The sequence below is a fragment of the Macrotis lagotis genome, chromosome 1 (assembly GCF_037893015.1).
Source record: "Macrotis lagotis isolate mMagLag1 chromosome 1, bilby.v1.9.chrom.fasta, whole genome shotgun sequence".
Lineage (NCBI taxonomy): Eukaryota > Metazoa > Chordata > Mammalia > Peramelemorphia > Peramelidae > Macrotis > Macrotis lagotis.
Window position 1 is genome coordinate 159,634,813 of NC_133658.1, and position 24,203 is coordinate 159,659,015.

Consider the following 24,203-nt stretch of genomic DNA (forward strand, 5'->3'; position numbering starts at 1 on the left):
AAACTCATAATCTAATGGATATTCTTTCAGCACTATGATTATTCCTACAACTCTTTTAAAAAGTAATGGAAGGGCAGCTAGGTGGCATAGTGGATAAAGCACTGGCCCTGGAGTCAGGAGTACCTGGGTTCAAATCCGGTCTCAGACACTTAATAATTACCTAGCTGTGTGGCCTTGGGCAAGCCACTTAACCCCATTTGCCTTGCAAAAAAAAAAATCCTAAAAAAAAAGTCGTGGAGAGGGGGGCGGCTAGGTGGCACAGTGGATAAAGCACTGGCCCTGGAGTCAGGAGTACCTGAGTTCAAATCCAGTTTCAGACACTTTTAATGATTACTTAGCTGTGTGACCCTGGGGAAGTTACTTAACCCCTTTGCCTTGCAAAAAATAGTTTTAAAAAGGGAGAAAAGATAACACTGATGAATATTTTTATAAATACTCACAAGTGATCAAAACATACTAATTAATGACAATACAAAATTTTAAACCAATACTCACAAAATGATTATATATATATGTATGTATATATATATATATATATATATATATACATATATATACCAGATAGTAATATAGTTTTTTAAGTACAAAATTCCCTTTCCCTACATACCTATACACACATATTTTTTACTTACTTTACAATCTGATATCTCAAGTTCTGCAAAAGTATGCAGCACAGATGTTGAACAGATGTTTCCAAATTAAGACCTTCTAGTCATTTGAGAGACAGGTGGAAATCTTATTCTTGAACCAAACTGTCCCTTGAAATTACTAACAATTCTATTTTACTGAAATAGGCAAATCAAATCACAGAGCAGAAAACTCCACAAAGAGACTGTGAAGATGACTATACTACTACTGTTCAGAGATGTGGTACATTTTTCTACAGATCAAATCTCATTACAGTCAGCTCCTAAGAAAATATTCTAATTTTTTTTCCTCTAGAATTCCACAGTATTGAATTGTACTTGAAATTGGCTGGTTAGAGCTTGAAAAGTAATTTTAAAACACAAGGAATCAAATTATATTTGCTATCATTGGATATTGAACAGTAAAACAGAGAATAAAGGAAAGTAATATGATTTAAGGCCTTTTATATGATTGACAATGATATTGATGGAACTGTGATAATATGACTCACCTATACTTTCACGTTATCTGACTGTTCTAAAGTCTTTTCACTTTCTTCAAGCCTCCATTGTCGTCCCTAGCTCCCTCTCCTTTGGTGGGTGGTATTGTTAACTACCATACTGAGAGACAGACATGTCAGTGTTTTTTATTCCACATGAGACCCCTTCACCTCACCGGTTATCCTTTCATCCTTTCCTTTAAGAAACATAGTTAACAGGCCCTCTAACCTTTACCTCAGATCTTATAACCTACTGCATAACTGACTCATAGGATTTTAATGCTGGTTGGGGATTGTGAGGACATTTAAGTTAACTTGTTTCTGAACAAGTACTGAAGATGGCTGTTGCACATCTCATTCCCATCCTAAGTCTTCTCCAAACTAAATATCCTTATACATTTGATCAAGTAATCACAACACAATATCCTTTGGAGACCTTTCCCAATTCTGGTTATTCTCTTCTGTACACTTTCTATTTTTTAATATACCATTAAAATATGGCTTTTCTTAAGGCTCCTCTCAGCAGTATTCAAGACAAGATTTTATGATCACATGCCAGATATTCTAAAGAAATGATTTGTCCATTAGTAAGTTATTGGGCTATATTAATTTCAAGGTTCCCCTTATTTCTCAGAGTCTGCATCTATATTAATTCATTTTATCTTCATAACAAACTTGTAAAAATCAAAATTATTACTATCCCATTTTTGGCAGATGTAGAAACAGTAAGTATGATGGGAATTAAACCTGACTTATAGCAACTTCAAAATTGGCAGTTCTATCTTAAATGTATAAAAAAACAGAGGAGTATCACAATTCAAAACATTTTTCTTATAACTATCATCCCATCCAACTGGCCTTCTTCCAAATTAATTAAAAATTATGTACTCTATGAACTGCTTCCAATTTTAGCCCCATTTGAAAGAAATTATAATGGATTTATAAGATATTACATGATGTCAACAGAAAGAGAGATGCCTAGAAAAAAGATGAACTGTTCATGTTATGCTAGCAAAGCATAACCAATGGACAAGAGTATTTCCGCATTTCTATCCACGTGATGTCAAGAGATCCAGAGAAAGGAACCAACAGATTAGATAGACCATACACACACACACACACACACACACACAAACAAACACGGCACTCATACACTCATACACTCATGCCCTCATGCATGCATTTGGGTGACTTGTGAGCTATAGGGAATACCCATATAGAGATATTAAAAGAATCAACCAAGCATGACAATTCGTATAATACATGTGCTGGTTCAAATTAGAACATAACTTTCCAGATTCTAATATAACCGGGGTTCCAAATTTATTTATTCTTTTTAAAATATAGTTATTTTCTGTCATTTGGAAAGTGAATCTCAATTTGGGTTTTAGCTTCATTGGAGTTCACCATTTCAAAGAAATAGCAGCTAGTTAATGCTGTGACTGTGGGTAGAGCATTTGACTTCAGATGCTGTGTGACCCTGGGAAAGTCATTTAACACTTTTTTACTTCAGTTTCCTTAAAGGTATATTGAATTAGAGAAGGAAATGGGAAATCACTTCAGTTTCTTTGCTAAGGAAACCCCAAATGGGGTTACCAAGAGTCAGACAGGACTGAAAAATAACTGGACAATAATAATTTCCATTTTTTTAAAGATTTTATTTGAGTTTTGAGTTTTACAATTTTTCTCCCAATCTTACTTCCCTCCCCCTACCCCACCCCCCACAGAAAGCAATCTGTCAGTATTTTGTTTCCATGTTGTACATTGATCCAAACTAAGTGTGATGAGAGAGAAATCACATCCTTAAGGAAGAAACAAAAAGTATAAGAGATAACAAGATCAGACAATAAGATATCTGGTTTTTTTTCTAAATTAAAGGGAAGAGTCCCTGAAATTTGTTCAAACTCCATGGCTCTTTATCTGGATACAGATGGTATTCTCCATTGCAGACAACCCAAAATTGTCCCTGGTTATTGCACTGATGGAATGAACAATTCCATCAAGGTTGAACATCACCCCCTTGTTGCTGTTAGGGATGTACAGTGTTTTTCTGGTTCTGTTCATCTCACTCAGCATCAGTTCATGCAGATCCCTCCAGGCTTCCCTGAATTCCCATCCCCCCCCTTGTTTCTAATAGAACAATAGTGTTCCATCACATACATATACCAGTTTGCTAAGCCATTCCCCAATTGAAGGACATTTACTTGATTTCCAATTCTTTGCCACAACAAACAGGGCTGCTATTAATATTTTTGTACAAGTGATGTTTTTAACCTTTTTCATCATCTCTTCAGGGTATAGACCCAGTAGTGGTATTGCTGGATCAAAGGGTATGCTCATTTTTGTTGCCCTTTGGGTGTATGAACAATAATAATTTCCTTTTTTTAGGTTTTTGCTAGGCAATGGGGTTAAGTGGCTTGCCCAAGGCCACACAGCTAGGTAATTATTAAGTGTCTAAGGCTGGATTTGAACTCAGGTACTCCTGACTCCAGGGCCAGTGCTCTATCCATTTCGCCACCTAGCTGCTCCATCAATAATAATTTCAAAGAAAAGTTGTCCTTTGCATTAGTCAATTAATATATTAGTAGCTCATGGTTCAAGGATCTAAAAATATGAGATAATTGTTTTATTATACATACCTAACGAAAATACAGTGTGCTGACAAAATATGAAAACAGAAGAATAGGAAGAAACATAGAAGATTTATCTAGGACATTGGCTTGTTGGGCAGATGTAAGGAATTGTGTGTGGGAATACTGTAAAGCTTCATCATCTGGTGTCCTCTAGCACCAGAGTATTATTATTTACTGGTTTATTGTAGAGTGCCACAGGAGTGGGAGTGGACCAGGGACTGGAGAGGATATTTTCACATTTCTATTTGCTTTAATAAACAGAATACTTGGAGATCTAGGAGATCTTGGAGAACTTGTCATCTTTTCCATCCTTGTCTCCTACCCCTTCAATGTTGCACTGGGTAAGGATAGGCTAGCCAGTAACACACCCTGAGAAGCTAGTCAAATAGGAACTGAACAGGTAGACACATTGGGGCTTTGTTGTCACTAATGTTAAGAAGGTGCAATAGTCCTCCAAAATCATGGCAACAACTGACTTTTTTAAATTAATAATTTTTACTTCTCTCTCTGTAGTTATATGTAAAAATAATTTTAAAATTTTTTTTAGAGTTTTAAGTTCTGAATTCTATACTTCCCCCCCATCTTCTCTGAAATCGCAAGCTATTTGATATTAGCTGTAGGTATGTAATCATGTAAAGCATTTTTATTTTTATATTTTTTGTTTTTTGGTTTTTTTTTTTGGTTTTTGAAGGCAAATGGGGTAAAGTGGCTTGCCCAAGGTCACACAGCTAGGTAATTATTAAGTGTCTGAGGCCAGATTTGAACTCAGGTACTCCTGATTCCAGGGCCAGTGCTCTATCCATTGTACCACCTAGCTGCCCAAAAAGCATTTTTATTATTAGTTATTTTAGCAACAATTGATCTTTATATCTACTTAGCAAGAATAATTCATTAAAATAAAAAATTGCTAGGTGTAAAGAATGGGTATAGTTCCCTTTGGCTATATCCCCAAGTGAATCTCTCAGCCTGGCTTAGCACATGCTCCTCCACCTCTGCCTGTTTTGATTTGGTTGCCCTCCAATACACCAAAAAAGTACCAGGTATAGATAGCTATGTGGCTACTTTATGTTTTAACTAGCTGTGATTACTCTTCCTTGGGTAGTGTTGTAGTGTAAATATCAATCAATGCAGTTAAGCATCTTGCTGTTTTTTCAAGCTATAAAAAAAATTCTTTAACAACATGCCTTTCCATTTTTTACATTTTTTAAATTTGTTTAAGGCAATGGGGTTAAGTGATACAAAAGCTCTTTAAGCAGAGGATGTTTCCTTATGTATGAACACATCTTCACAGCAATCTGGAACCTTGTAACCTTGTGCAATGTTTTGTTTTGCTATTTTTTTAGTTTTCAAAAAAAAAGCATGCATCAATCTGTATTCAGACACCATCAGCTCTCTCTGGGATCAGAAAGCATTCTTTATTAAATCCTTCACAATTATCCTGGGTGACAGCACTGCTGAGAAAAGTTAAGTCATTCACAGCTGATTATCCTAAATTATTGCAGTACATTTCACATTGCATCTGTTCGAGTAAGTTTTTCCAGATTTTACTGAAAGTATCCTGCTCATCATCTACATCTACATCTATATCGATATTCTCCTAGAGATAGAGATAGAGATAGATAGATGATATAGATATAGACATAGACATAGACATAGACATAGATATATGATAGATGAGATAGAGATAGAGATAGAGATAGATGTCAGTCCTTTGCATCCCATTTTTTATCTCTTTAGAAATATAGACTTACTTGTAGCTTTGCTAAATCAAAAGGTATGCATGGTTTCATAGTTCTTTGTACATAGTTCCAAATTGTTCTGCAAAATGGATGAATTATTTCACAACTCCTCCAACAGTGCAATAATATCTTATTTTCCTTACATCCCCTTCATCTTTTGTCATTTTCCTTTTCTGTCCTATTAGCTGATCCAATAAGGTAGTACCTCAAAATTGCTTTAATTTGCATTTTTCCAATAAATAGTGAGCTAGAACTTTTAAAAAATGACCATAGATAGCATTGAAAACATTGAAAACTGAACGCCGAAAACTGAAATCTGAAAACTGTTTTGATCATTTATCAATTGGGGGATGATTTTTATTTTTTAAATGACTCAGTTCTCTAATTTGTTTCAACTCCCCCCCCAACTTACTATTGCTAGCTCTATTTCCCTCCATCTTATTCTCCCATCCCCGTTTATTCTATTCTTTCTCTCCTTTCACCCTATTCTTTCCCAAAAGTGTTATGCGTCTGACTACCCCTCCCATTATTTGCACTCATTTTTATCACCCACACACATACACTCTCTCCCTTGCCCTTGCCCTTCCACTTTCCTATAGGGTAAGATAGATTTCTATACTAAAGTGAGAGTATATATTATTCCCTCTTTGAACCTATTCCAATGAGAGTAAGGCTCATTTACTCCACCCCTCTTCTACTCCACTGCAAAAGCTGTTTCTTGCCTCTTTTATTTCAATAACTTACTCAATTCCACCTTTGCCTTTCCCTTTCTCCTAGTACATTCCTCTCTTACCCCTTAGTTCCATCTTATTAATATATTATTCCTTCATGTTCAACTCCCACCTGTGCCCTTGTTTATATACACTCCCTCTAACTGTCCTAGAAAATGAGAATGTGTATGAATTATTAGCATCATCCACCCATGCAAGAATACAAACAGATCAACATCATTAAGTCTCTTATGATTTCCCTTTCCCATTTTCCCTTTTTTTATATACTTCACTTGAGTCTCATTTGAAGATCAAATTTTCTGTTAAGCTCTGGTCTTTTCATCAGGAAAGTTTGAAAGTTCTTTATTTTACTGAATGTCCATTTTTTCCTCTGATGAATATGCTCAATTTTGCTGGGTAGTTGATTTTTTTATTGTAATTCAAGCTCCTCAGCCTTCCAGAATACATTTTTCAAGTTCTGTGATACTTCAGTGCTAAATCCTATGTGATCCCAACTGTGGCTACATAACAACTGAATTGTGTCTTTCTGACAACTTACAATATTTTCTCCTTGATCTGGGAGCTCTGAAGTTTGACCACAATACTTCTGGGAGTTTTTATTTTGGAATCTCTTTCAGAAGGTGATCAGTGAATGCTTTCAATTTTGATTTTACCCCCTATAAAATATTATTGCAGTTTTTTCTTGCAATTTCTTGAAGATGATGGCTAGGCTTTTTTTTTTATCATGGCTTTTAGGTAATGCAATAATTTTTAAATTAGCTCTCCTGGATTTATTTTCCAGGTCAATTGTCTTTCCAATGAGAGTTCACACTGTCTTGTTTTTCATTCTTTGCGGTTTGTTTTATTGTTTCTTGACTTCTCACAAAGTCATCAGCTTCCATTTGCTAAATTTGATATTCTAAGGACTTATTTTCTTCATTGACCTTTTGTATCTGCTTTTTCATTTAGTTAATTATACCTTTTAAAGTCTTCTCTTCATTGAATTTTTGTACCTTTTTCCTGTTTGACCCTGTCTGGTTTTTAAGTTATTATTTTCTTCATTTTTTGGTGCCTCCTTCACCAATCTGCTGATATATTTTTCATGATTTTCCTGCATCACTCTCATTTCTCTTTCCAATTTTTCCTCTACTTCTGGGTTCTCCTGACTCTCCTGACTTCGGGCCGGTGCTCTATCCACTGTGCCAGCTAGCTACCCACCTCTAACTCTCTTACTTGATTTTCAAAACCCTTTTTGAGCTCATCATGGCCTGAGGCAAAATCATATTGTTCTTGAAGGCTTTGGATGGAGAAACTTTGACTTTGTTGTCTTCTTCTGAGTGTGTGTTTTGATCTTCCCTAATCACCATAGTAAACTTTCTCTGATCAGATTTTTTCCCCCTTTCTTTTTGCTCATTTCCCCAAGCTATGACTTACTTTTTAACTCTTTTTTAAGGTAGGAATCTGCTTCTAGGGTAGGCCCTTCCTTCCCCTTGCCACCCACCTGCACTGTCCCATGCTCTTGAGCTCTCTTGCAGCTATTTTCTGAGATACTTCTAGGTATCTGCAAATTTTCAATTCCTCCAATTTGATTTGAGCTAAGGAGAGGTTTTTGACTACTCTCCTGGCCTATGTTCTGATCTGTGGGTGATCACAAGCACTCCTTTCTGCCTTGGAACTATGAGGAGGGTCCCAGTTCCACTGCAACAGTAAATTCTGTTGTGACTGCAACCCAGCTCTATGAACTAGATCTGAGTAGAAGCAAAACAATTGAGTCCTGCCTCTGGGATAATAAAATGACTCCTGTAATCTCCTTCTGAGTCCCCCCTCTACTGACTGGGGACTGAGTACTCCACTCCTGATCTGCTGGGGTCCAGCCTGTGATCCTGAGGCCTTGCTGGACTGTGCCCCACTCTTAGCCTCTTGAGACAGACTTTCCTGCTGACATTGGTAGTGGTCCTTGGTAGTCTCTGGGCTAAGAGGTCTGGAAACCACCAGGTGGCCACTGACCCAGTCGCTTCATTTCCTGTTTCTGGATGGCTGGCAGGGCTGCTCCCACACAGCCAGGGCAGCACTATGCTTCTCTCTTACCCTGGTACAACAGACCTTTCCTGGATGATCTTCCAAGTAGTCTTGGGATGGAAAATTGTTTTACTTTATCTTCTGCCACTACAGAATTTGTTAAGAGTCATCATTTATAGGTATTTGGGGTGATTTGAGAGAGAGTTCGGTAAAGTCCCTGCCTTTACTCCATCTTTACTCTGCCCCTCTGATCCCATTTATTCTTTTTTCTTTTGTTTTTGTTTTTGTTTTTTAGGGTTTTTTTTTCTGTAAGTCAAACGGGGTTAAGTGGCTTGCCCAAGGCCACACAGCTAGGTAATTATTAAGTGTCTGAGACCGGATTTGAACCCAGGTACTCCTGACTCCAGGGCCGGTGCTTTATCCACTGTGCCACCTAGCTGCCCCCCATTTATTCTTAAAAAGAACCGGAGACCCCTCTCAAATGCTTTTGTTTATCTAATGATATTAACTGTCAATTCATGGGCAGCTAGGTGGTGCCCTAGTAACTCAATCAACAGGTCTAGAGGCAGGGAGACTATTCTTTCTGAATTCAAATCTGGACCCAGACATTTTCTAGCTGTGTGACCCTGGGCAAGTCATTTAAAACCATTTGCCTCAGTTTCCTCATTTGTAACAAACTGGAGAAGAAAATGCAAATCAGTTCAGTGGGACCTGCCCAAATAAGACTCCAAAATGTGGTCATGAAGAGCCAGACACAACTGAACAATAACAACATTTACTGTATCTAAAATTAAAATGTCTTAGTATCATTATGAAAATAATTTTGACCTCATGGATCCCCTGAAAGGGTGATGGGAACCCCCAGTGGTTCCCAGATCACACTTTGAGAAGCTCTGACCTAGGCCAACTCTTGTCATTTCACAGATAAGGAAAGTCACAAGCAAAGATAGTGAATAACTTGTCCAATATTGCAAAGATATTAAGTAGCAAGGTGTTAAGATTTAGCCAGAATTTTTCATTTCAGAACCACTGGGATAGCCATGTAAAGATGTATTTTATATATTCAAGTGTAAATTATATACTGAATCTTTATAATTGCTGTTTGACAAATACTTTTTTTTCCTAACATTTTCAAGTTAAAGCAGTGGTGATACAATATTAACAGAGGAGCTCTTGACAGAGCAAAGGATTATGAGTCAAGGTCCTAGATTCAAATTTTGACCCTGCTACTGACTATTTGTGAGACCCTTTGTAGTAACTTTACCTTGTTGAATCTCAGTTTCTTTAAATATTAAAAATGTGAGGAACTAAATGATATCTATAATCATGTGAAAAGCCAAATAAAGCTTACATAAAAATTAATGCTACATATTAATAATAAGCATAATTATTAGTTATTTGGGATATATATAATCATGCATGTGGTAATCAAGCATGAATGGTAAGCAATTTTCATAAATGACTATAATTAACATTTCTGTTATACCACCAAAACCAAAATTTTAGTTGTTTTGTTCTTTGTTCATTCTCCGCAACCTAGAAATAGCTTCACTGGTTAGCTATCTTCCCTAAAACCATGAACAACTTAGAACAAATCAAGTGTTCACATTCATGTCCATTTTAATTCCAACACAAGAGCTGATTCTAGAACATATACCAGACTGTATCAGAATTCCCTTTTTTCCAAAACAAACCACTACCACCAAACTAATCATCACAAATAGCTTATAATTAAATAACATTTTAAGATGTATAGATTGCATTACATGTATGATTTCATTTGATGCACACAAGAACCCTGGGAAGAAGATGCTATCATTAAGTCCATTTCACTGATGAAGGTGTGATGGTGGGTGAGGTTAAGTCATGGGCAAAATCACACAACGTAGTGTCTGAATCGGGATTTAAATCTAGGTCATCCTGATTCTATGTTCGATTATATGAATGTGTGCTGGCTCTTACCATTCTCCCCATCCCAGAAGCTATGGTTTCCACCTTAATCCCTATTTCTCTCAATCCTGTGTCTTCTAACTCCTCCACAAGACACACACACACACTGAGGTCTACTGATCATGCACAAACCCTCTTACCTTGACCTAAAATAGAACACACAGTCATGATCAGTCAATCCTCTAAAATCACCATCCTTCAAGGCAAGGAAAAGACAGAGAGGAAGGTTGTCCCTGTTGACAAAAGGAACCTTCCTATTCATATGGCTTTACTACCTGTGTCTACTACTAGCTACTTCTGTCTGAGGCACAGCAATGAACATCACTCATGATGCTCCTATGTAGTTCTCCACTTCCTTGGAAGCTCATTCCTCTCCTCCTTCCTGAGTTCCTGAAAGTTCTACAAGAAGAAAATTATTTTTTCTGCTTTCTTTTCCTCCTTTTGATATTTCTATCCTATATCTGTTATGTGGCTGTTTTTGATTGATGTTTATGAGTAAAGGAATATCTCATGTATAGATGTCTTCAGATTTTCCAGGTTGGTTTCAGGCTTATGCACTATCGGACCATATGGATATCTAACTTATAGTATAAATACTTAATGAAACCCAAAATCAATTGGAAGCAACTAAAAGTGCAAAAAGCATGGCTTGAGGAAAGGATATGTCAATGAATGAGGATACAAAATTTTTAAACTATGGGTTTTGGTGGTTATTCTAGATTTTTATCTTTATTTCTTCTTTTAATAGAATTAATGCCTTCTTTCTGAGATTATGTCTAATTTATCCTGTCTATATCTTATTTGTGTATAGTTGTTTGCATGTTGCTTCCCTATTAAAACATAAACTCCTTTAAGGGAAGAAATATCTTTTGTTTTACCTTATATTCCATCTCCCTTTCCCAATTTCCCCTCCCTCCTCCCCCCAGTGCTTAGCATACAATACCAAGAACATAATATTTAGAAACTTGTTTGAAGAGGCATTCAGTAGCTCAGTTGTTAGAACACTGGGTCTAGGATCAGGAAGACATGAGTTCAAATCCAACCTCAGTTATTTCCTAGCTATATGGCCCTGGGCAACTCACTGAACCTCTGATTGCCTGAAAGAATGGATCCACTGGAGAAGTGTCTTTGCCATGAAAACCCCAAATGGGGTCATAAAAGTTTCAGACCCAACTTAAATGATGGATCAACAAAAAGACAAGTTATTGAGAACCTATTGTTGAATGGCTTTTTTCCTCTAGTAGCCCCCAGTCCTGATTTCCTTTTATCTCCACATGAGAGGAAAAGAATGGCATTATGGGAGGCAAGCATGAGTAAAGATATCTCAAGAGTTGAATGGAAGGGTGCTAAAGAAATTTGGTCCTCCAGTTTTGCAGAGGGTCAACAGTGTTTTCTTTCAACATATGTAGACAAGTAAAAGCTATCTGTCAAATCAAAGGAACACTAGTCACCTAAGGACAACTAGGGCAGAAAACATAAAGGGATTATAGAAGAAAAGAGCAGCTATAAGACCAAGGTGAGCAGTTAGGTAGTGGAAGGATAGAGCACTGAGTCTAGAGTCAAGAACTTTTGAGTTCAGATCTGATCTCAGACATTTATTATCTGTGTGACTTTGGGCAAGTCACTCTTTGTCTTTGTTTCCTCATTTGTAAAATAAACTAGAGAAGGAAATGGCAAACCACTCCAGTATTTTTGCCAAGAAAACCTCAAATAGGATCATGAAAAGTCAAACATGAATAAAATGACTGAACAACAAAAATTGAGAATGATAGAGAATAGTCAGAGAGTAAAGGCTTCCCAGTTCTAGTCCCAATGCTTTCAAGTTAAAATGGAGCACCAGGCTACTGATTCTTAGATAAGGAGTCAATGTGCCACACTTTTCCTAGACTCTAGTTTTGCTGGTAGCTCTACTCAATAAAAATAATGGTCTAGGTGGTGCAGTGGATACAGCACCAGACCTGGAGTCAAGAGGACCTGAGTTCAAATCCAATCTCAGACACTTAGTAATTACCTAGCTGCATGGCCTTGGGCAAACCACTTAACCCCATTGCCTTGCAAAAACCTAAAGAAAAAAATAGTGGTCTATATTAATTCTACTATTCATTCCAAGACTGCATAATTTCATGGCCATCATATGGGGAAAAGGAGATTCAGGACTTTATTCTTTACATCACACCCTCCAATACTCTATGAGCTAGTGATGGTTTTACCCTAAGCCTGAAATTCCCCCTTTCATCATCTTAGTTAAAGTTCCACCTTTTTCAAGAAGCTTTTCTCAGTCTTTTTTAATTCCAAGTGCCTATCATCAAAATTCATCTCTCCTTTAACCTGTATATTGCTAATGTATACATAGTTGTTTGTATGTTTTCTTCCCTATTAGACTGTGAACTCACCTTTTTCTGTTTCCTCAGTGCTTAGATGCTTATTAGATTCTAGGTGATGGATTAACATTATTAAATATTTATAATAAGTATAATAAGTTTTGAGTATCATAATTTTCTAGTTAAATTCAAGCTAAATGGGTAAAATAAATATTATTATGTTAACCTCATTGAGTGGAGAATTGTGAAATGAAATAGGCACTAACTAAAAGTTCCTAATTTCTGTTGTTGTTCAGTCCTGTCTGACTCCTTGTGACCCCATCTGTGATTTTTCTTGTCAAAGATAAAGCAGTGATTTGCCATTTCCTTCTGCAGATCATTTTACAAATAAAGAAACTGAGGCAAATAGGGTTAAGTGACTTGCCCAAGGTCAAACAGTTACTAAAGTGTTGAAGCCAGATTTGATCCCAGGAAGTGTGAGTCTAATTCCAGGTCTGGAACTCTATCCACTGTGCCACCTAGCTGGTCCCCCCCCCAAAGAAATCCTTTATAATGATATAACCTTAATCAGAGGAACACACATTTGCAGCATTCTCTGTGTGTGATGCTTGTTTCATGTTAATTTAATTAATTTTGTAATGTTTAAAGAAATTAAGAGACTATAAAGAAGCCAACATTAGAACATCAATGAATCCTAAAGGTATCAAATCCCAACAGGACACAAAGAAGAAATTCAAAATTAGCAATTTTACACAAAATGCCCCCAAGACAAGGAAGTGACATGGAAGTTAGCCTCAGTTCAGTGGGGGCAGGGAAAGAAAGAGAGACCTTTAGACATTTGGTGGGTAAGTTAAGATCAGGTGATGGGGAAAACTATTTCTCATTTAAACTTATCATTTTAGCTAAACATGTGTTATGTTCAGTTTCTACACTCATCTGAAATACTGGATTTATAAACTTTCTCCCTTCTAAATTCCAGTGTTCTAGAAACAAGTCCCCAACTGCCCTGGGCTAGTTGTATATAGCTCTGATTATGAAGGATGGTTTCTTTGCATGGTAAACAAGCAGATCTGATAGTAGGTCTTTGGAGTTTTGTGATTTATTGTTCCAGGGAGTTAGTGATAGCCCAGACCATGAGAGAAAATTTCACAATCTAAAAATGACTGCCCCTTTGATCTGAAGCATATTGCCTTGCTGCTGGTCCAAGTCTATTTTTTCTGATATGTAATCCTGATTCCTTGCCAGGTCTCAGTTTTTGAATAGTAGTAGCTTCCTAATTCTCACCTCATTATTCCACAGTCTAGAGAATGCCTTCACACACAGGCAGTCAGCCTACACCCCTTGGCAGGAAGAGAAGAGATGGCCCAGGTACAAGAGTTTCTATCTTTAACATTTAACAAAATTTTTAAAGTTCATTTTGCGGTATTCTTTTATATGTTATCATGTAAAAGAGCCTAATCTGTACTATTCAGGAATACATGATATATTTTGATTTAGTCGTGTACATTAGAAATAGTAGGCTTTCTGGCCTTGAAATAGTAGGCCAGAAGATTCATGTTTGTTTGAAAATCTTTAATTCTACTAAAGAGACAACTAGGTGGCTCAGTAGATAGAATGCTAACCCTGTAGTCCGGAAGACTCTTCTTCAAGAGTTCAAATCTGACCTCAGACTCTAACTAGCTGTGTGACCTTGGGAAAGTCACTTAACCCTGTTTGTCTCAGTTCCTTCATCTATAAAGTGAAGGAGATGGATAACTACTCCATTATCTTTGCAAAGAAAATCCTAAATGAGATCACAGAGAATAAGAACATTACTGAAACAACTGAATAACAACAAGTTCTATAAAATAGCTAGAAACAATCTTTTAAGTTAAAGGAAAAGTGATAACGGGAAAAGAAAGACTGTTTTGAGTCTTGGCTCCTCCACTTATGAGCAGCATACTTAGGCAAGCTACCCTCTCTTTCTATTTTCTGCCTCAGTTTCCCTATCTGCAAAGTGAGAAGAAAGCTTCTGTAAAGTCCCTTCCATTCATACCTCATCCACAAAAATAAGGAACTCCAAGTCCTTCCCCATTTCAATCCATCCTCCATTCAGCTAGCGAAGTTACTTAAAAGGCAGGTCCCATCATCCTCCTAAATACTCCTTCCCAGTGCCACTCAATAAATTCACTTCACTGAAAATAGGTGTCTAATGGGGCACCTAGGTGGTGCAATGGATAGAGTACCTGCCCTGGAGTCAGGAGGACCTGAATTCAGATGTGACTTCAAACAATAATTACAGAGAGAGAGACAGACAGACAAACAGACAGACAGAACAGGTGTCTGAGTCTCAAGTGATTGTAGTGGGTTTTTGTGATTGACTGAAATGAACTAGTTAACTGGACTGTTTTGAGTCACAACTATCCCTTTAAGATAGGCCAGTCTGTTGCAGAAGTAATCCTTTCCCTTTTCTGTGTGATCTAAAGACAACTGAGTATGAGCCAGAGACCAGAGACCAGAGTCCTAAGAACATACTTTTGAAAGGGATGGGGGGGAAGAGACAGAGAAACGGAAAAAAGAGGGAGAGGGGAGAAAGAGAATAGCTATTCACTTAGACCTAAATTCCTGAGTCTAAATGCTGAGGCAGTGGTAAAAAAAATCACCATGGTTCTGGCTTTCTTGTTGCTCATCACCTACATTTAATTTCCCATTTTCTAGTCATTGCATTGTCCATTCCTCATACTTGATATGCATTTATTATTATCTCCACTCATAAGATTCCATTTAAGCATCATCTTCCATATGAAGCCTTTCTTGATTCAGCACCCTACCAACACACAGCATCCCCCCCCACAAAAAACTACCTTTTTCTTATTCCATAAGTATAGTTCTGTATGAACAAATCATCTCTCACAATAGGATGTAAATAATTTGAGATCAAGGACTCTGTCATTTTCTTTGTGTCCCCAATATCTAATACAGAATAGGTGCTTAATGATCGATTGATTTCACATTTTTTTTCAACTGAGTTCTCCCCATCCCATTCCAGCAGTAGAAAATACAACCAAGATGGGGAATTCTTGGGTCAAGCCTTTTAGAGACAAAGGGGGAGATTTTCAGGACAATACCAAAAAAGGAAAAGGGAGAATTCAATGAAGACCCAGTTAGGAAGTTTTTCCTTCCACAAAACCTAATTTTGTCTCTTGGTAACTTCCACCCATTGTTCTTTTTACTGTCTTCTGGGACCAAAGTAAGAGGGATCCTTTTTCCATATGGAAGCACTTCATATATTTGAACATTGCTATCATGCCTCTCCTACCCTCTAGTCACCAACAGACTTCGATTTTTTAAAGACATGTATAGAAGATAGAAGGAACTACAGCTAACTGTGGATATTTAACTGTGGATTAATACAAATGCATATCATGGTCCAATAAGAATAAGGATAACATGCTTATTGGAGAAGAGTTGAGAAACTACATCTTTGCCCCACTTACCTTACAAAGGTGGCAAACTATGAGAATGGAACACTAGAGATGTGTCAGGCTTTTAAAATATAATTAGCTAATTTTACTAATCTTATTTTCCTTCCTTTTTTGTTCTTTATGCTTCTCTGGAGAGGGGGATGGATGTGGGATATGTTAAAAGATATTATAGAAAAGAAAATATCACAATAAAATTTATTTTGAAAAGCATTATGCCAAATTGAATGAGATAAGATAAAATTAAATAAGACAAATTTTAAGTCTTACATTTGGGTGAAGAAACTAAACTTCACAAGTACAAGATGGGAAATATGATTAAACAGAAGTTCATTGGAAGCCTTTTAGTAATTTTAGTGGGCTGAAAGTTCCAAACAATTTGGCAGAGTCATATGGCAGAGGAGAAATGAATGTGTTCATAGACTACTAAGAAAGGCAAGACTTCCAACAATAAGTCTGGTGTGCTATGTCATGAAAGGACATATATTGAATTATGTGTTCTGTTCAGGAGAATCACATTTTATTGAAATAAAATGAAGATTGAAAAACCAGAAAGAATCTGGAGGGAAGCAAACTGGATGGTGAAGGTGTTTGAGCTGAAGATACAGGAGGATCAGTTGAAGAAATTAAGTCATTTCTCTTCTGGTTTGATCCTGACTCTCAAGATTTTTTCTACACCTTTCTCCAATTGTCTGCTCACCCTGAAGATGTCCTTCCTTCCATTAGTGGGTTCCTTTCTAGAACCTCCATTTGAGTGAGTACCCAGGTCTACAATGCTCACTTCTCTCCTGGTTCACCTGCAGACTCCCCCACACTCCCCTCTTCCAGTTCCCTTCTATATATTCCTTATTAGAATGTAAACTCTACAAGGTAGAGATTCTCTTTTGCTGGATTTTGTATTAGAACAATGCCTAGTCCCTAGTAAAAACTTAATAAAAGTTTAATTTTTTTCCTATCTGCCTATCTTTAGCCAAAAGAAGAAGAGGATGGAGGGTAGAGAAAGCATGATAGCAATGTTCAAATACATGAAGTGCTTCCATATGGAAAAGAGATCACACTTAACTTTGGTCCCAGAAGGCAGTAAAAGGAACAATGGGTGGAAGTTACCAAGAGGCAAAATTGAGCTTTGTGGAAGGAAAAACTTCCTAACTTCTGGAACTATCCAAAACTAAATGGGCTGCTTTGGAATGCTGTGGGTTTACCCTTCTTAGAGGTCTACAAGAACAGGCTGAAAGAACAATAATCAGGTCTGTTGCAGAAGGAATTTCTCTTTAGATATGATTTCCATTAAATGATCACTGTGGTTCTTTCCATCACTGGGTCCCAAAAAAGAAACAAGAGGTATACTTGCCCTAAACTGTTCATACAGATTGCAATGCTCAAAACCAAAGTAGTTTCTGTCTTGAAAACAATTGTTCTGTTACATGTATGAAGAAGGCAGTCTTGCAATAAGACTTTAATAGCACCTGAAGACATAAATCATACCCAAAACTTATGACTTTCTCCCTCTTTCTGTCTCTGTCTGTCTCTCCCTCCCTTCTCCCTTTCCCCCCTCTCCTCCCTCCCTCTCTCTCTCTCTCTCTCTCTCTCTCTCTCTCTCACACACACACACACACACACACACACACACACACAGCATACAAAGAAATAAATTCACTGAGTGATGATATAGTTGAACTGGTTAAAACCATTCTAAAAGCAGTCCCCAGTTTATAGACCCTTAGCAGCCATTTGATCCATACGAATAAGTGGCTATGTCAACTCTACATCTTCTTAATTTCAGAGTTGTCTAGATAGTGCAGCCACTATATACAGAAAAAAAATCCTGAAACTTTCAGATAACCAAGGAGCTCAGAAATTATCAAAGGAAAAGAAAATGGCAGAAGAAGGAGATAAAGTAGAAGAGGGATCTGGAGTAGAAACCTTAGTATTAGGGGGGAAAAAGGAAAAGGAAAGAGAATCAGGACAGAAGATGGAGCATGCAGAAAAAGGACAGTCTACTATAAGAAACAGGGAACAAGAACCAGCAAAAGGACAAACAAAAGAAGGAGATAAAAAGAACAAAAAAACCATCAATGCTCATTTGAGAACTATATTTAGCCCTATTTTGTTCATTCTAATGCCAATTTTAAAAGCTTATTTTTCCTTTCTCTTGAAAATCCTTTAGCACATCTAAGAGGCATTAAAAACAAACAAAAAGCACAAGAGAAAATATAAATATAATTTATTACTGTACTGTCATGAGATCTAGAGGTATAAAATGTCTTAGAAATCACCTAGTCTAAACCTAGCCATTCAACCAACACTCTCTTAATGTGATTGCAAGGACAGTGGCTAGCAATTAAATAAGTACATGATCTGTCATCAAAGGACAAATTCATCAACTTGCTAATTACTGAGAGGTACATTCCAAAGGAAAAGTAAATTTAGTATTTTACCAATGGAGTTGAAAAGTCATACAACCAATCAATCAATCAATATTTATTAAATGCCTACTATATGCTAGGTACTATGATTAAAAATAATGATGAGGTTGCTGTTAAAAAGATGCCATATATGATCTATAACTGATTTCTCCTAATGGAGAACACCCTACTCAGACAGGATTCTGTTTTGATTTGACCAGTATTTGATTACTTAAACATTTAAATGATAGCCTCAGGATAAACATAAACTCCATATTCTACATCCTTTATTTAGATAAACTGGCTTATTTGGTGCCAACATTCCAGTGTTTTGCCAGATTCATATGTTTTATTAGAGGTCATGGAAAAGAGTCTTACAAAATAAATAAATTCATACACACAGAGAGACACATGGGCTGTAAGCTTACAAAAGAATAGGAGGGGAAAAAGAAGGGTGAGAGGGAGAGATAACTGGACCCCTACGTGACCCAGATTTAATCCCCAGAAAGGGTATGCATTCCTTTCAGCTTTATGCATAGACACATAAAATTTTTATGTCCAGGATCCCCAGTGTTTACACGCAGTGGGCTACAGTGGGCCTTCCCAAGTTTTTTACATGATGAACTGAATACTTTCCAACTACCCTTTCTAAATCCAGGTTTTAATTGAGAGAAGTACTGTAGCAAGAGTTTGACCCTAGTTTCTTGGGGATGGGGGAAGGTACTCAAAACCAAGTGCCTAACAACAAACATGAAGGAAAGGCAAGACTTGGGAGTATGTAGCTTTGTCTTGGCAACTCTTCAAACTCTGCTCTCTCCCTCTCTGCTCCTTCACCCTCAGCCTTCTCATGGCACATGACACCTTCAAGTTTCTAGGGTAAAGACTGCATTGTTTTATAGTGTGATTTTCCCCCTGAATATCTGAGAGGATTTCAACTCAGCACCTCTAGTAATATATCATTTACAATGAAACTGCATTTAAAGACTGTCCCTCAAGGCAGAAAGCACAACCTATAGATTTACAGCAGAAAGCATTTTATAATCTGCCCTTCTCTTAACCGTGGGTGAGCAAACAGTCCTGGGAGTAAAGCCTTAGCCCAAGTGAAGCAAATTCTACCACCTCTCTATGAGTGGTGTTTAATGCTCTGTTAACCCAGAAGGAATCCCCACATGAAAGGAGTTACTCTGGGAGCCTGTAAAGGAGCAGATTCTTACCTTGGGTTATTTCCATTCCTGTAGCTCCTACACCCATCAATAGAGAGGAACAAACAGCAGGAAATACTGTCCCTTTCCTTGGATATATCTGTTAGTTTACATGACAAGTTCATTCCTCTGCCAACAAATGGATATTTTCCCACGCTCCAGAGTGACTAAAATACTTCCACTGTAGTAGCCAATTGCCTTATTCAAAAGACACTAATCAGTTCTCACAGAAAACAGGGCAGCCCAGTACCTTCTTGCTTGGGAAAACTACAAATCAGCAACATGAGAGAGTGGAATGAAAAACCACTGTGAAAAGCAGAAAGGAAAAAAATGTGATAGAAAAGGAAGAACCACTTTGGGAAACCTCCCTACAGCAATGTTCTGAGTCCAAGTGAAGTCTTGGGTCATTAAGGAAAATTGGCTGGCCCAGAGAAGAATAAAGGGCTTACAATAAAAACCAGAGGGCATCCATTTCCAAAGTTTCTTAGCAAAGAATCATCGCCTTATGGATTCAATTTTGGTCCTATTTCATACAGGGTGTAGATGTACAAGGGCCTCATGGACTCTTAAAACCAAGCTCAGATTACCATCAGTTACCAAACTCTACTGATCACCCTCAAAACAAGGACTTAATACACTGGTTTCTAGAAGGTTCTCAATGTAAAATCTAAATTTAAGCAAATTGATAAATAATCTTTCACAAGATATGAAAATATGTCTCCCCAGAGTTATTAGAAAATATGGTTGCCTCATGTTGGAAATCAGTCATTTTTTTAGTTCAAAAAAACTGAAAATAACTCCAATTGGAAAAGGAACTGACTCACAGAAGGTTGGATCAAGAAGGAGTCTGAACATGGTTTAATGGAACAGACTATGGACTTGGAGTCAGATACCCTGCCACTTAGGACCTAATAAGATATAAGGAAATCTGGATAAGAACTTGAATGTCTTTTTGGAACTTAAACTGGAGCTAAACCATTTGGACTATGAGAGAGGTCACATGGTATGGTGGAAAGAACTCTACCCTGGGTTTACGCTGACCTGCCTGGTTCTGAAACTCTATTTAGCTATTTCGCCCTCTTTGGTTCTCAGTTTTTCATCTATGAAATGAAGGGGTTGGGCTACATGACCTCTTAAACTCTGTGACATTTAAAAAGTTCTGGAGATATAATTTTGGATAATTAATCATTTTAATTAATAATGCTAACATATTACCAATAAAATGGTTCAGTAACACTCTTGAATGCCAAAGAAATCATGGCAGTGGGCTCACTGACTGGCCCATGGATCCAGATATTCCTCAAGATCACAAACAACTCTAACTGGTTAACATTAATCATTTTAATTAATGATGCTAACATATTACCAATAAAATGGTTCAGTAACACTCTTGAATGCCAAAGAAATCATGGCAGTGGGCTCACTGACTGGCCCATGGATCCAGATATTCCTCAAGATAACAAACAACTCTAACTGGTTAACAATACTAGAAAGAAAGAATATTACGAGGAGATGGACCTATTCTAGTGAGGAGCTAGGGGAATGTAACTTTACTCATGTTATTTACATTGCCCAACCTTGGATAACCTAATCAAATTGTGTAGTACAATGGGCTTCACCACCATAAATTCCTTATAAGGCTGATGGGATCTGAACAGGATTGAGGACAAAGTTAATTAAATCTCATTATCAGCAATGTCCTTCAGAGCCTGAACAATCTATAAGCTTCTGAAAATATCCTAGTCCTAATTCAATAATGAATTATTATTATTATGAGGAAGGAATAATCATTTCTCTCAGCTCTATTTCTAATGTTCTATGATTTTATTATCTAGTCCATCTTCCTCATTTTACAGAAAAGGAAACTGAGATCCAGGGAGAGGAAGTAACCTGTTCAAAGCTTCAGTCAGACAATCTACCCAATCACAGCCCAGAGCTCCCAGTTTTCCACACATCATATTGCCTTTGAAACAATCCACTTAGTTGGATTCTGATTGAGTTTCCAAAATAATATTCACATACTGATTGTTAAAGATATTCATGTAGTAACAGAAGAGACCTCAGAAGGAGCTAGTCCATCAGCCCCCTTCATTTTACATATGAGGAAACTGAAGTCCAATGAAAGAAAATAATTTGCCCAAGATCCAAGAAGAAATTAAATGGTAGAGCCAAGATTTGGCCCCAAGAGTTTTATCTTCAAATTGAAATTGCTTTCAACCATTCTATACTACCTCTTTAGAAGATAAAGTGGCCATCTAACTCCCTCTCCCCACAGAGAGCAGAATCTTCATTTCACAAAGACTGGGCAAGGAAATATTCCACTATATTAATGATATTTCCCTAGGTTTTACTATATTTCCTTATAATTTATCAAATTTTCCAGTTTTCTTCTTACCTTTAAGAAATGCTGCCAGTCAAATAATTTTAATTTTTGCTTAATACAACTCTTTCTCCCTTAGTGAAACTTAAGAAATCTAAATCTGGATGATATGTGTGAAGCCATTAAGTCAAATCCCCTTACTTTGCATTGAGTGGGTGAGAGTGGGTGAGAAAATTGAGTCTCACAGAGGATAAATGATTTTCCCTAGGAACAAAGGCAGCAAGTAGTAAGGAAGAGGAAAGACTTGAACAGTGGTCCTGTGACCCCACCCCCAGAGGCAATGCTTTTCCTACTCCACCACATTGCAATGCATGTGACTCACCCACTATATCTCAACATCTCCAATGCATAAAAGGATCCTGTAATCAATAGACTATTTCTATTTTACAATAGAACTTCTAGAGAATTGTAAAGTCTGTAGGGATTTCATAATTCTCTAGTGTGCTTTCATCTCCTGCTTTCAAAGCAAAACCCACTTCTTATCCCCACTTTTTCTCCAAAGTGACATTATGTACAGCAGAAACAGTGCCTTGTAAATGCAGCTCATAGAAATTCCTTGAATTATAGTGTTAGAGTTAGAAATATATTATAATTTTGTGTTAGAAGTTGAGGTCAACTTACACAACCAACTCATTTCATAGATGGGGAAACTGAGGCCCAAAGTGGTTATGTGACTTGCTAAAAGTCATATTGTGTTTAGCTGGAATTTTGCCCCACCTCCAAAAAAAGTCAATAAATACTACTTTAAGAAATTCACTATATAACTGAATCTGAAATTGAAGACCTATTTTCAAATCCTGGCCTTGCTATGCATTCCTTTTAAGACCTTGGGAAAATTCACTTCATTTCTCAAGGTTTCACTTTCATTATCTATAAAAATGAGGAGTTTGCCTAAACAATATTAATTACTATATATATATATATATATATAAAATATGTAGTATTTTAAGGTTTGCAAAGTTCCTTATATACATTTCCTTATTTAATCCATATAACAACCCTATAAGGTAGGTACTATGATTATTTCCATTTTACAAAGTAGGAATTAAGTAACCTGCCCAAGATCTCAGAGCAAATAAACATGAGAGATAGAATTCAAACTCGGCTCTGGTCTCCAACTAGAGCCTGCTAGCCACAATATCATTCCATCTTGCAAGGGCATTTCTATTTCTTAGTTCTGTGTGACCCTATGTTCCCACCTGTGAGACAGAGTTTATACTGGTGATTAGAACTTTTATTTTACAAATGGAAAACTTGGAGACACTTCCAAGAACAAAAAAAAGAGATGTTTACAGAATTCAGAAGAAGATGTAGATCTTTGAATTCTCAGATAGCTGCTTGCAAGGATCACTAGTCCATGCTCTAATTCTCATATAATTTTTTTTAGTTTTAATTTATGGAATAAAACAAGCATTTTCCAACAAAAAAAGTTGATTGCATTTAAAACTGCAAATCTACTATGTAATTTACTAACAACTTTTTAAGAAACCATGTTTCTCTTTCATTATTTTTATGTCCAGTTGACTGTGAAATAGTATCTCTATAAATAAGCTTGTGGTAACAGTCAGCTTGTGGTAAGTGCCAAAAAGGCTAACAATTGGTCTGGTATCAAAAACTATTCAATAGTTACTTCTCTTTGTAAATGTTATATCTCCCTGCAGAATGGAAGCTTCTTGAAAACACAATCTGTTTTCTATTCTGACTTTGTGTCCCCATCATCTAGCATCATGCTTTGCATATAGAGTTTAGGAAATGCTGGTGAATTGTTAAAAAGAAAATTCCCTAGCCACTAAAACATGGAAAGGAGTAGAATACATGATCAGACTAAAACCACACAGGATAACTTCAGTGTGAATCTATTTGTCTTCCATTGTCAAAGAAGATCATGCATGATAACAGGGAGGTGATGCCATGACAAGCACATGATTTGGATTTGAGTGAGGAAGGGCTATGCTAAGTCACCAGCCTTACTTCCTCCTCCAGAGTCATCTGGGTCCAGTGGTCAGATACAAATCAGGATGACTGGTGATGGCCCTGGATGTGAGGCAATCAGGGTTACATGACTTGCCCAAGGTCACACAGTTAGTAAGTAACTGAACCCAGATTTAAACTCTTCTGACTTCAGTGCCAGCACTCTACCCACTTAATGTGCCATTTAGCTGCCTCTTTAATCTGTGGGTGATGAATTTTAGTAGAACTGACTTTAGTCTGACAGACTAAGAGTATGTTGAGATATGTTAATGACTGAGTATTGAGA

General features: G+C 37.0%; 1 long non-coding RNA gene across 37 annotated transcripts in view; it reads right to left on the reverse strand.

Annotated features, from left to right (window-relative positions):
* Positions 1–24,203, reverse strand: part of LOC141504332 (uncharacterized) — a 1,263,877-nt gene that overhangs the window by 944,463 nt on the left and 295,211 nt on the right. Inside the window, exon 1 of one of the 37 annotated variants that reach the window (XR_012473296.1) lies at positions 19,579–20,884. The exons of the other annotated variants lie outside the window; for them this stretch is intronic. This is a non-coding gene — a long non-coding RNA (uncharacterized LOC141504332). Of the gene's footprint in view, positions 1–19,578; positions 20,885–24,203 lie in introns of those variants that run through there. 37 annotated transcript variants of the gene reach the window in all.